At 43.3% G+C, this 14,119-nt stretch overlaps 1 protein-coding gene across 4 annotated transcripts in view; it reads right to left on the reverse strand.

Moving 5' to 3' along the window:
- Positions 1 to 830, reverse strand: part of LOC121577918 (poly(rC)-binding protein 3-like) — a 164,656-nt gene extending 163,826 nt beyond the window's left edge. For all 4 annotated transcript variants that reach the window (XM_041891906.2, XM_041891904.2, XM_041891903.2 and 1 more), the window contains exon 1: positions 713 to 830. The gene's annotated coding sequence lies outside the window, so the exon portion shown is untranslated. The remainder of the gene's footprint in view (positions 1 to 712) is intronic.
- Positions 831 to 14,119: the final 13,289 nt, after the last annotated feature.

Below are 14,119 nucleotides of genomic sequence, written 5' to 3' on the forward strand. Positions count from 1 at the left end.
ACTCTCAATAAACTACTAATGTAATGTGTGAACATCTGTCGGGAGTACCGACCAACCGTGCGATATGCCACGGAAACATTATACGAGGAATCGAATAAGAGCGAATGAGGTGTTTTGTAGCACGAGGATAGAATCACAGCCCGCTGCGCGCCAGCCCGGAGACTTAAACTTCCATATGCTACTTTGCGTTGCTTTACCAATTTGAGACCAGTAAGTGGCTTATCATTAGCAGAGCCATGCGAGCAAACATCTCAAGCTCCCGCAATAAAATTTAAAGAGAAAGAAAACAAACGCAGATGATACAATTACTTCAAGACGTGTAAATATGTTACGAAATCGTTTATCCCCTAGCCTAATGCTTGTATTTAACGATGTATAGTAGCAATGATGTGTGCGGAACGGCGCTGTGACCGGTGAAATTGTTAGCCTACACGGTCGCTTTCCATCTACGTCCGATAATTCTTGGTGGAAGTTCAGAAAAACCGCTATTCTGGCCGGCGATACTGTCATTTCATTTGTCAATATCAGAGCGCCACACTATTTCAAAGTGAGACATCTTGCAGTGACAAATAATTATATTAGGCTGAGACAGTAACAGCTACTGTACAGTTTGTCTCGAAGACCGCATTCATATCGTGCGTGCCCAAGGGTTGCAGAACTACATATTTACGCACATAAAAAAAATTAAAATAAATGAATAGCCAAGTCTTACCTTGGTATGATGTTTAAAAAGCCTCTGGGAAATAGTAGCTGGAAATTATATATCCCTGTAGGAGCGAGAGCCTTCAACTGCAACAGTCCTGATGTCAGTGACAATAAACCAGAAAGAGAGAGAGAGAGAGAGAGAGAGAGAGAGAGAGAGAGAGAGAGAGAGAGAGAGAGAGAGAGAGAGAGAGAGAGAGAGAGAGAGAGAGAGAGAGAGAGAGAGAGAGAGAGAGAGAGAGAGAGAGAGAGAGAGAGAGAGAGAGAGAGGGAGAGAGAGAGAGGGGAGAGAGAGAGGAGAGAGAGAGAGAGAGAGAGAGAGAGAGAGAGAGAGAGAGAGAGAGAGAGAGAGAGAGAGAGAGAGAGAGAGAGAGAGAGAGAGAGAGAGAGAGAGAGAGAGAGAGAGAGAGAGAGAGAGAGAGAGAGAGAGAGATGCATGCAGAGACGGCGCTACGGACTGCCCTGTCCAATTACACTAGACAAATGAGAAGCTAAATGAAAACAATGCACAAGGCCATCTGCTAATACACCCCAAAGTGCCATAAAAACCACTTCCAGGATAACTTATAAAACGGTACAGTAGTCGAACTATACATTCAATATGTAAACAGTGATTCGTGGGATTTTATGTTCATTTGAAGAAAAAATAAATTATTTTACTTTAGAAAGTGTTCTCAAGAGCAATACGAAGTATCCTAGTCAATCACAAATTGATCTGTCATTTGCAATTAAACCTAATTGACTCGATACAAATTTGCATATCAGCAAGGGAAAAATGCAATTAGGCTACTTTATGATTTACAAGCACTTCTAATTTCAAAAGCACAGTAGCCTATAGGCCTATATTCAAACAACAATAACAATTAGGCTGACTACAGCCATAAAGAGTCGACAAAGGACATAATTGGCTTTCCACTCCAATGCAATCCATGGTCACCTAAAATAAATAGTGTGTCAGTCTAGGCAAGCTGTCTCAGTGGTCTGGTGTTCTCTCTCTCTACTCACTGCCATCTAGCGAAACAGTTGAGAAATGCTATATACGGCTTAAACCCGGCTGTGTAATCTGAATGGTTAATATATTGGCCTAGTTCCTCCCATGTCTTCCATAACTGAAGGATCCAGTGCTTTCATTCATGTTTGAAATGCGCAGTTAAATAAGGCGTAGTTGGCATCAGCATTGTCAGTATATATTCGTCTTGCTTGACATTTTCTTTTGAAAATGCATTGCTAAAATTCCGTTACATCACTAGCTGTGTGTTCATGTCATAGGTACACACACACACTTTTAGACCTTTGGCAAGGCAACCAAATGGTAGCATAAATAAATGTTTATTTCTACCAGTAGCCTATTATAAAGTACAGGCCTATAGTGATCCACTCACATGAATGCAGTGGAGGCTGCTGAGGGAGGACGGCTCATAATAATGGCAGGAACAGAGCAAATGGAATATAATAATATGCTTTTATCAAAAGTGACTTACAGTCATGTGTGCATACATTTTTACGTATGGGTGATCCCGGGGATCGAACGCACTACCCTGGCGTTACAAGCGCCATGCTCTACCAATTGAGCTACAGAGGACCACATGGAAACCACGTATTTGATACCATTCCACTAATTCTGCTCCAGCAATTACCACGAGCCTGTCCTCCCCATATTTTGTGCCACCAACCTCCTGTGCGTGAATGGAAGAATTACAGGACAGTAACAGAAATCTTCAGTAAGTCTGCCACCTGCTGGCTATTAAGAATTCAGCCTACACAGCCTGTCTGGCTATTAAGAATTTAGCCTACACAGCCTGTCTGGCTATTAAGAATTCAGCCTACACAGCCTGTCTGGCTATTAAGAATTCAGCCTACACAGCCTGTCTGGCTATTAAGAATTCAGCCTACACAGCCTGTCTGGCTATTAAGAATTCAGCCTACACAGCCTGTCTGGCTATTAAGAATTCAGCCTACGCAGCCTGTCTGGCTATTAAGAATTCAGCCTACACAGCCTGTCTGGCTATTAAGAATTCAGCCCACACAGCCTGTCTGGCTATTAAGAATTCAGCCTACACAGCCTGTCTGGGGAAAACGCTGTATTCACTGGCTGACCATTAGTAGGTTAGCATTTGTCTATTTATTCATTGTGTATTTATTGGTGTTTTTATGTATTGGTGCAAACAAATGTTCCCTTAAGCTCATGTAAGCCAATATTGCAAGCACTGATACTGCTAAAATGTTGAATACAAGTAGTCAGTTGTCTGCCCAACATACACACGTAAACAGCTTTAGGAACTCTTAATGCATCTTGGAAATATAGACCTGTAAACACGGATATAAAATAGGCGGAAATATCAACTATGAATATTTATGATGTATGTAAGCTTTACTTTTTGGTAGCTGATTAATAGACAACTTTCCAAGTCAAATTTGCTCTCATTTAGTGCTGTCTGGGAACTTTCAATAAATTCCTTGGTTTTCCAGAAAACCTGGTAGGAGGATTTCAGATTTCCTGATTCCGGGAATCCTCCAACCGGGATTTCGGGCAAACCAGGGAATTTATTGAAAGTTCCTGGAATTTTGCAACCCTAGTCCTGCCTGTCAAAAATACATACAGCTACACATAATAATAATAATAAGCCATTAAGCAGACGCTTTTATCCAAAGCGACTTACAGTCATGCGTGCATACATTATTATTTTTTGTGTATGGGTGGTCCCGGGGATCGAACCCACTACCTTGGCGTTACAAGCGCCGTGCTCTACCAGCTGAGCTACAGAGGACCACATGGTTGTTGATGTTGTGGCTAGTAAGGAAAACAAGTGTGCTGAGACAATGAAAACTGTCATTTATTTTCAGTCAAAGGTTCCTCTGTGGATTTTGTTCTGCCTCTTGAAATTACGTTAGGGGGCCCCACTAGATTTGACTCCAAAATCCATTATGATGTCCAAATCCAATATGGCTGCCACAATGCCATTAAATGGTGGTTTAATCACCTGTATGTGTTTTTAAATGAGAGACATCTTTCAGATTTGTATACTGCACTTATGACCTGTACTCAATAAATGTTTTATTCAACTCTGCTGGGCATCCAGTAGGTCTGTCATAATGACACTCAAACTCCATTGTCTTGATATAGAAAAGGCAGCTGACTGCTTGACATAGCAACACCAAGTATTCCAAGTCACGAGCCTCTGAGGATCAACGAGGCTCAACTGGGAGGCCCTAATGAAAAGAAAGAGAACTCTGGACACCCTTTCCCTGGCTCTACAACGTGCCCTCACTGGGGTATAACTTGTTTCCCCAGGATTGGGCTCTTACAGTAGGTCACCTTCTTACCATGGGGGCGGCGCACAATTGGCCCAGCGTCGTCCAGGGTAGGGGAGGGAATGGCCGGCAGGGATGTAGCTCAGTTGGTAGAGCATGGTGTTTGCAACGCCAGGGTTGTGGGTTCGATTCCCACGGGGGTCCAGTATGAAAAAAAATAAAAATGATAATAATAATTGCACTCACTAACTGTAAGTCGCTCTGGATAAGAGTGTCTGCTAAATGACAAAAAAATTAAATGTAAGCTTTGATTCATTGTCCGATACGGCTGCCTGAATCCAACATAACCTTCCACTGACTCACTGCATTTGTGATGCACATTGGGATGTTCCGGTGCACTCGTCTGCTGTTTGGGTTGAGCTGGCACATTGCTTTAAAACAACAATAATGTCCACCATGCTGGAGTTGACCTGGTGACAATATAGTGTATGGGGAGGATACAACCGCGGATGAGGCAGGTGTTCACCACAATGAACCAACACACCTCTCCAATGGCATTGCCATCCTGAATCCTCTCAGAACTGTCCTTGATAGGCCCACTCTACCATCAGTCCTCCTCTGGTAGTCGACAGAGACACCATGGAACTGGACTGCCATGTCAGGAGGACATTCAACAGGAGGACATTCAACAGCCAAAATGACATCTGGAAAGTGCTGACATGCATTGTCCTCATGTGTACCTATTCTGCTACCACCAATGGCTGGCCAGACCATGTGTTACCTGAACTGGACTCCCATGTGAAGAATGAGCTCTCATGCTGTGGTGACACATTCATTGATCTGGGAAACTGTTCAGTATTCCCAACATCCCTATAAGGACATGTCATCTATGGCAAACAAGATGGTCCAACTCAGACAAAGATGCTGGAGTTTGACTGAGATATTTGTATGTGATTGGCTGAGATAGTGGTCTTGGTGCACCATGCCTGATCAGTTGCAACCTCTTTGCTTTCCATCAAAGCCCAGGGATCATCTTCAAATGTGCTGTATATGTGTGTGGCGTAAATGGGTCTTTCTATAAACTAGGGTACAAGTGAGGATTTCCTACACTGGACAACTTGTTACAGCTGTTGATAAGCCATTGATAATAATCTGACAATTTTTTCCATGTCATTACATTAACATATAAGGGGGGAACATAGTTATATTAAAACATTCCCGAGTTGATTTAAAACCCTTGTTTAACCCTTTCTCATGGTTGAAATAAAAGATCCCAGAAATTTTCCATATGCACAAAAAGCTTATTTCTTTCAAATGTTGTGCATTTTATCCTTTGTCAAGATAATCCATCCACCTGACAGGTGTGGTATATCAAGAAGCTGATTAAACAGCATGATCATTACACAGGTGCACCTTGTGCTGGAGACAATAAAAGGCCACTCTAAAATGTGCAGTTTTGTCACACAACACGTTCAAGGAACTTTCCGTTTTGATTGGGTTATTTTGCCTAAAAACCTTTAAGCCTATAGAAAAATAAAATAACAAGTCTGCATCTCTGCACAGCCTGCCCAGAGAGGCCAAAAGGGTGTTCCGCATCCCCAGTGGCTCTGCAGGGGTGGGGAGGATATTCTCCACCGCTGGCCGGCTCTCCAGGGGCGGGGAGGATATTCTCCACCGCTGGCCGGCTCTCCAGGGGCGGGGAGGATATTCTCCACCGCTGGCCGGCTCTCCAGGGGCGGGGAGGATATTCTCCACCGCTGGCCGGCTCTCCAGGGGTGGGGAGGATATTCTCCACCGCTGGCCGGCTCTCCAGGGGTGGGGAGGATATTCTCCACCGCTGGCCGGCTCTCCAGGGGGGGGGAGGATATTCTCCACCGCTGGCCGGCTCTCCAGGGGTGGGGAGGATATTCTCCACCGCTGGCCGGCTCTCCAGGGGTGGGGAGGATATTCTCCACCGCTGGCCGGCTCTCCAGGGGTGGGGAGGATATTCTCCACCGCTGGCCGGCTCTCCAGGCACCATCGCATGAGCCTGAAGCCACAGACTGGACAAACTCGTGTCTCTAAAAAATGAATTAAAAAAGTCATTTTTCGTTTAATTTCCATTTAATTCTAAGTAAGTCACAGCCTATATGCGCAATTTATAGACTATAATGATTTAATTCAACAAAATGTTGTTTAAATGCTGAGCGCTTGATGTTCCCACCAGCCTAGTGTTTCGCTCTCGCAAATGCTTCACAATGTATTTCTTTGTAGGCTATAGCCTTGAAATAATTGAACTTAAGCTCCCTGTCTGGCTCCTGACCTATTAAGAGTGTTTAAAAATATACATGCTGTTTAATACGACATGCAGCCTATTTGAAATGATGAGCGCTTCTTACAGGCACCTTTTCATGTTTATTCAAATACTTTTCATTCTAATCCATATGGTTTAGTTTCAGTACTTCAAAAACAAATGGTAGGTCCATGCAGTCACAAAGATAGATGGGTGTTGGTTAAATGGTGATTTTAATGGGGGGGCTAGTGGCTGGGCCCCCCAAGCGCCCGCTGGAACCGGCCCTGTTTGTGAGGAACATCCATAATATATTGATGCCTCATTACTTATGCCAGTAAAGACAGTTAATTGTGCCTGAATCCATGTTGACTCTAACATCCGAATTGATGTTGATCATCTGTTGTTTTCTGCTTGATTTACAGCAGGGGATTGTTAGATTTAACAGAGAAAGCATCAAAGGTGATGAGTTCATGTTTTCATATGTTTTTGTGCCTTGGATTGGACACCAAGTCTACTGTGCGCAATTGTGTAGAATAGACTATTACGCAACACCCAACGCTATTCTTATTCATTAACTATTCTGGATATAATGACAACAAATGACATAACCTAGTGGGCTTCTCAATATGATCTGGTAATGAAATAGCAAGACAAATACATTTTGGTTTCCATGTCACACCTGCAATTCTAAACAAGTAGACTTGAATTTGGAGCTCAGAAATTCAAGTACTGGAATAGGCCTAACCCAATTTGGTGCTTGAAAAGTACTTGTAATTATTGAAGCCAATTAATTAGTTCTCCTGCTCCTTTATAATTATCTGTGAATTTGTTTTTGATCCGTTTTTGTGAGTTATGTGGCAACTTTCGTTTGTGTGCCGCTTCAATTGAATAGTTCTATACTATGCCCTATATATACAAAATTATACAATTGTATTTTATTTTTGTATTTATTTTATTTATTTCACCTTTATTTAACCAGGTAAGCCAGTTGAGAACAAGTTCTCATTTACAACTGCGACCTGGCCAAGATAAAGCAAAGCAGTGCGATAAAAACAACAACACAGAGTTACATATGGGGTAAACAAAACACAAAGTCAAAAATACAATAGCAAATCTATATACAGTGTGTGCGAATGTAGTAATTTATGGAGGTAAGGCAATAAATAGGCTATAGTGCAAAATAATTACAATTAGTATTAACACTGGAATGATAGATGTGCAAGAGATGATGTGCAAATACAGATACTGGGGTACAAATGAGCAAAATAAATAACAATATGGGGATGAGGTAGTTGGGTGGGCTAATTTCAGAATGGCTGTGTACAGGTGCAGTGATCGATAGGCTGCTCTGACAACTGATGCTTAAAGTTAGTGGAGGAGATAAGAGTCTCCAGCTTCAGAGATTTTTGCAGTTCGTTCCAGTCATTGGCAGCAGAGAACTGGAAGGAATGGCGGCCAAAGGAGGTGTTGGCTTTGGGGATGACCAGTGAGATATACCTGCCGGAGCGCAGACTACGGGTGGGTGTTGCTATGGTGACCAGTGAGCTAAGATAAGGCGGGATTTGAGGTATAACATTGAGGTCCTTTTAAATTAGAATTAAGTGCTTGAAAAAAGTCCCTGAAAGTCCTTGAATTTGACTTGGCAATGTCTGTATGAACCCTGCTTAAATGATATATTCCTAGGCCTATGTTGTTGTATTCATGGGTTGCATGTTTCCTCACAATATTGTTTTGAATGGTTGTTTTGGACTGATGCCCGACTGAGCATTCTACCCAATGCCTCGTCATTGAGCGTTGATGAGGATTTCACCAAAAGTACATTACAGTGGCTTGGAAATACAATGACATTCAAAAGGAGGCAAATAATTAGTAGGAACATATTTTGTCATCATTTTGATGTCGCCAGATTGACTTTATATAATCTTAACTAGCTAGTTAAGATTTAGGGGAGGCCATCGGATTTTAGCTAGCTAACGTTAGCATTGATAGCAATTTTTTACGAACTTTGCTAGCTAATGACAACATGGCCATTTGTCTAAAGTAAATTTGACAACATGATAATGCTGGCAAAGTTGTTTCCTACTAAATATCTGAGTACTTTAGCAATGTCATCGTATTTCCAGGCACTATAGTGTAATTTAGAGTAAACAGTAGTTAGCATCCGTCCAGAATGGCTGGGTTTATCACCACTTTAGGGCACCACTATGGCGCCGCTGATAGAGAGCGGCTTGAGAACGTTCATAACAATCAAATCAAATCAAATTGTATTGGTCACATACACATGTTTAGCAATGGCATGACGCGACCGAGTGACGGAGGTGCAACCTATGAATAGGTGGAGTTATGGGCCAATTTGCATATATTTCTCTAGGTACACATGTGGAACTGTATAAAAATCATTTTTATTTTTGTTTCAAACCATTTAGAAAATTTGATCTCAATGTCACACTTTGGCCCCATTATTTATAGAAAGACCCAAACAGCAGTGGTGTAAAGTACATAAGAAAAATAATTTAAAGTACTACTTAAGTAGTTTTCTGGGGTATCTGTACTTTACTTTACTATTTATATTTTTGACAACTTTTACTTTTACTTCACTACATTCCTAAAGAAAATAATGTACTTTTTACCCCATACATTTTCCCTGACACCCAAAAGTACTTGTTACATTTTGAATGCTTAGCAGGACAGGAAAATGGTCCAATTCACAAGAGAACATCCCTGATCATCCCTACTGCCTCTGGTCTGACGGACTCACTAAACACAAATGATTTGTTTATAAATGGTGTGTGTGGGAGTGTACCCCTGGCTATACCTAAATAAAAAAAACAAGACATTTGTACTGTCTGGTTTGCTTAAGTAATTTTAAATGATTTATACTTTTACTTTTGATACTTAATTATACTTTTACTTTTGATACTGAAGTATATTTAAAACCAAATACTTTTAGACTTTCACTCAAGTAGTATTTTACTGGGTGACTTTCACTTTTCTAGAGTCATTTCCTATTAAAGGAAAAATTCACCCAAAACCACTAATTCCTATAATTTATAATGTTAAATAACACTAATATGTGAGAACTATATTTTTTGTCAACTGTGGGACCTTATATAGACAGGCGTGTGCCTTTCCAAATCATGTCCAATCAATTGAATTTACCCCAGGTGGACTCCAATCAAGTCGTAGAAACATCTCAAGGATGATCGATGGAAACAGGATGCACCTGAGCTCAATTTCAAGTCTCATAGCAAAGGGTCTGAATACTTATATATATGTAAATAAGGTATTTCTGTTTTTTACATTTTTTATACATTTGTAACATTTCTAAAAACCTGTTTTCACTTTGTCATTATGGGGTATTGTGTGTAGATTGATTAGGACACATTTAATTTAATCCATTTTAGAATAAGGCTATAACGTAACAAAATGTGGAACAAGTCAAGGGGTCTGAATACTTTCCGAATGCACTGTAATTATGTGTGGCTATGCTGTACAGGCAATGGAAAGCATAGTCACATTCAGGACATTCAGGACACAGAAGGCCTGTGGCACCTTAACGGGCTCATAGTAATGGCTGGAACGGAAATAAACGGAATGGTATCGAACACATCAAACACATGCATTCCATTCACTCCATTCCAGCCATTATTATGAGCCGTCCTCCCTTCAGCAGCCCCCTGTGGTTCAGGACTACGTACTGTAGGACCAGGAGTTGCCTAGGCCTATTTCCTCACCAAGTTAGTAGCCTGTCCAGGAAAAAAACTATTTTTTCTGTAGGTTCCATTGATTATTGATGGCTTGTATGGCGTAAGATATTAGAGCGTGAAGTGAACCAGAGTCTCCGGCCTGAAAGGCAAACACCCTAGGCATTGCGCTAATAGGGTTAACCCACTTGGTGGGAATTGTAACGTGGCACATATAGCGAGGATCACTACAATATGTACAGTTTATGAAAATCATCAATTTGAATGATAATACATTAATATTTCAAAATAAGGAAAAACTCCAAGGCCTACTCATATGTTCCCTACTGAAGTAATCCACTGGGCAACAACTGGTTGAATCAACGTTGTTTCCACATAATTTCAACCAAAAGATGACGTTGAATCAATGTGGAAAACAGATTGGATTTGGGAAAAGTCATCAACGTAAGGGAATTTTGACATTTTTTGACCCCACTTTTAGCCTAAATCCAATGACATGGTGAAATTTTTCATAGATTTCCCGTTGAAGTCCCGTTATATGACAACTCAACCAAATGTAAATCAAAACTACGTCTGCGCCCAGCGGGAGGCTACGTGCAGTGGCCTCCCCACCCCCTCACCTTTTCGCTTGGTTGCCAACTGAAAGTGCACCATCCTACAAACTTAAGTGTTTGCCAAAATGTTACATTTCTTCTGAAGTGTGCACTTGTTAAACCCCTTCCCACAAATGTAAAAACATTGGATTGGTAAAGACATGGGCTAGTGGAAGTTTACACCATTTGATTTCCTTTCAAATAAATGATGGGAAGTGAACGAGTGCACACGTTGGGAGGAAGAAGAGATTGTTGGGACATAGCTGATGTGTGTGCCATTGGAGTCTCGGAATCTTGTTCTTGACTGATGCAACCCAGACAGTATGGAATGTCCCTAATGGTTGTTTACATGGTGGTCCTCTGTAGCTCAGCTGGTAGAGCACGGCGCTTGTAACGCCAAGGTAGTGGGTTCGATCCCCGGGACCACCCATACACAAAAATGTATGCACACACGACTGTAAGTCGCTTTGGATAAAAGCGTCTGCTAAATGGCTTATTATTATTATTACATTTCTGTGTGCTGTTAGGTAGGCTTACATGAATTTGTGACACAAAAACATCTGTCCATTGCTTCCAATTATATGCCTAACACATCCGTTATTTACAAGCGTCGTCTTTAGTGTGTGTACGTGCCTACAGTCCAGATCAGCATATGGCAGCTGTACATTAAAGCAGCAATCAGCAGTTTAAACAATAACAAAGCAAACGGTTTCGTTGAAAAAGCTGAGGGATGGGGCTGGAGAAATTTAACGACTCTCAAATTCATAGACAGAGCAATAGATGCAAGGGCTGAACATCCATGATATCAAAGTATATTTTCAACCATGTTTTGAGGCTAAACAGTGTTTATTTACATGTACTTTGTTTACAAACATTGGAGTAAAACAAGCTTATATTTTGGGTTCTGATGGGATACGACAGTTGAACTAAGCTCATAATGCATTTATAAGTTATATTCTTCAAGAATCAATGGGTACATATTATTAATTGGCAGCAGCTAATGAGGATCCTTAATAAATACGAATACAAACATGTAAGTGCATATTTCCACTACATGATGTGAAGTGTATAGAGTCAGGAGGACAGGACAGAGTAAGAAGAGTGAGAAGATGGGGAGGCTGGCTAGACAGCTGTTGTTTCAGAGGGAGAAGAGGGGGGAGGCTGGCTAGACAGAGGGAGAAGAGGGGGGAGGCTGGCTAGACAGCTGTTGTTTCAGAGGGAGAAGAGGGGGGAGGCTGGCTAGACAGCTGTTGTTTCAGAGGGAGAAGAGGGGGGAGGCTGGCTAGACAGCTGTTGTATCAGAGGGAGAAGAGGGGGGAGGCTGGCTAGACAGCTGTTGTTTCAGAGAGAGAAGCGGGGGAGGCTGGCTAGACAGCTGTTGTATCAGAGGAGAAGAGGGGGAGGCTGGCTAGACAGCTGTTGTATCAGAGGGAGAAGAGGGGGAGGCTGGCTAGACAGCTGTTGTATCAGAGGGAGAAGAGGGGGGAGGCTGGCTAGACAGAGGGAGAAGAGGGGGGAGGGTGGCTAGACAGAGGGAGAAGAGGGGGGAGGCTGGCTAGACAGCTGTTGTATCAGAGGGAGAAGAGGGGGGAGGCTGGCTAGACAGAGGGAGAAGCGGGGGGAGGCTGGCTAGACAGCTGTTGTATCAGAGGGAGAAGAGGGGGAGGCTGGCTAGACAGCTGTTGTTTCCAGAGGGAGAAGAGGGGGGAGGCTGGCTAGACAGCTGTTGTTTCAGAGGGAGAAGAGGGGGGAGGCTGGCTAGAAAGCTGTTGTTTCAGAGGGAGAAGCGGGGGAGGCTGGCTAGACAGCTGTTGTATCAGAGGGAGAAGCGGGGGAGGCTGGCTAGACAGCTGTTGTATCAGAGGGAGAAGAGGGGGGAGGCTGGCTAGACAGAGGGAGAAGCGGGGGAGGCTGGCTAGACAGCTGTTGTTTCAGAGGGAGAAGAGGGGGAGGCTGGCTAGACAGAGGGAGAGCGGGGGAGGCTGGCTAGACAGCTGTTGTATCAGAGGGAGAAGCGGGGGAGGCTGGCTAGACAGAGGGAGAAGCGGGGGAGGCTGGCTAGACAGCTGTTGTTTCAGAGGGAGAAGAGGGGGGAGGCTGGCTAGACAGAGGGAGAAGCGGGGGAGGCTGGCTAGACAGCTGTTGTTTCAGAGGGAGAAGAGGGGGGAGGCTGGCTAGACAGAGGGAGAGCGGGGGGAGGCTGGCTAGACAGCTGTTGTATCAGAGGGAGAAGCGGGGGGAGGCTGGCTAGACAGAGGGAGAAGCGGGGGGAGGCTGGCTAGACAGCTGTTGTTTCAGAGGGAGAAGAGGGGGGAGGCTGGCTAGACAGCTGTTGTATCAGAGGGAGAAGCGGGGGGAGGCTGGCTAGACAGCTGTTGTTTCAGAGGGAGAAGAGGGGGGAGGCTGGCTAGACAGAGGGAGAAGCAGGGGGAGGCTGGCTAGACAGCTGTTGTATCATGTGTGGACTGTGGACAGCTTCTGGCGTGTGCGTGTGCGTGTGTGTGTGGACAGCTCCTCTGCTCCCAGACTGATTTACAGAACTGTTTCTGCCCCAGGGAAGGATTAACCATCAAGAGTGTGCTAAAGAGAACTCTGATCACACACAGTCCCGCCCCCTTCCCTCTCAGTCATTTGTACATTTTAGTCATTTAGCAGATGCTCTTATCCAGAGTGACTTACAGTTAGTGAGTGCATACATTTTTCATACTGGCCCCCCATGGGAATCGAACCCACAACCCTGGCATGGCAAAAGCCATGCTCTACCAACTGAGCTACACAGGGCTAATCCTCCTCAACATAATAGAGTAAGGGGTATTAGGTGTCAGCCTGTGAGGCGTTGACACGATAAGAGAGACACTGTAGGCAGGTGTCTCAACACAGCATAGTTCAGCAGTACTTATGGACACTCCTATAATAACTATGTTGACAATGGGCTGCAAGGAGATACAGAGGTTGAATCCTTGACACCAGTTGTGTGGGCATCTATTGGCACAGAGCAGAGGGTATTGTGTTACAAGGCTGCCCCAGTACTGAGGTATTGAAGGAGATTGTCACATAGGAGCAAACGGTTATGTTTCAGCTTTAAAGTCTCTCTCTCTCTCTCTCTCTCTCTCTCTCTCTCTCTCTCTCTCTCTCTCCTTCCTCTCTCTATGTCTCTCTCTCATTCCTCTCCCTCTCTTTTTCTCACTAACACACACACACACACACACACACACAGCTGGTTGTCAGATGGAGGCGGCCAGGACAGAGGGAAACCCTGGTCTATAACATGTGCGACTGGCTGTCTGCCTGGAGTGGAGTACAGAAAATCAACAACAGATGGAGCCCTTTACTAAACAATACAGATCAACTCCAGCCACATCTAAGAGGATGTTTTCACTTCAATGGAAATGTGTTGAATTAATTGCCATTGACAGATGTATCCCCTCTCCATTCACAAATAATCAACACAGCTGAACCTCTATCCTTCATTTGAAGATAAGGATTACAAAATGAATAATACAACTGATGTTCTATTAAAACACAAGTTGACAAGAATGGCGTTTGATAAAAAATATCAATAGATATATTTCTTTGACAATTAAAAAAACTATACA

The sequence above is a fragment of the Coregonus clupeaformis genome, chromosome 12 (genome assembly GCF_020615455.1).
Source record: "Coregonus clupeaformis isolate EN_2021a chromosome 12, ASM2061545v1, whole genome shotgun sequence".
NCBI lineage: Eukaryota > Metazoa > Chordata > Actinopteri > Salmoniformes > Salmonidae > Coregonus > Coregonus clupeaformis.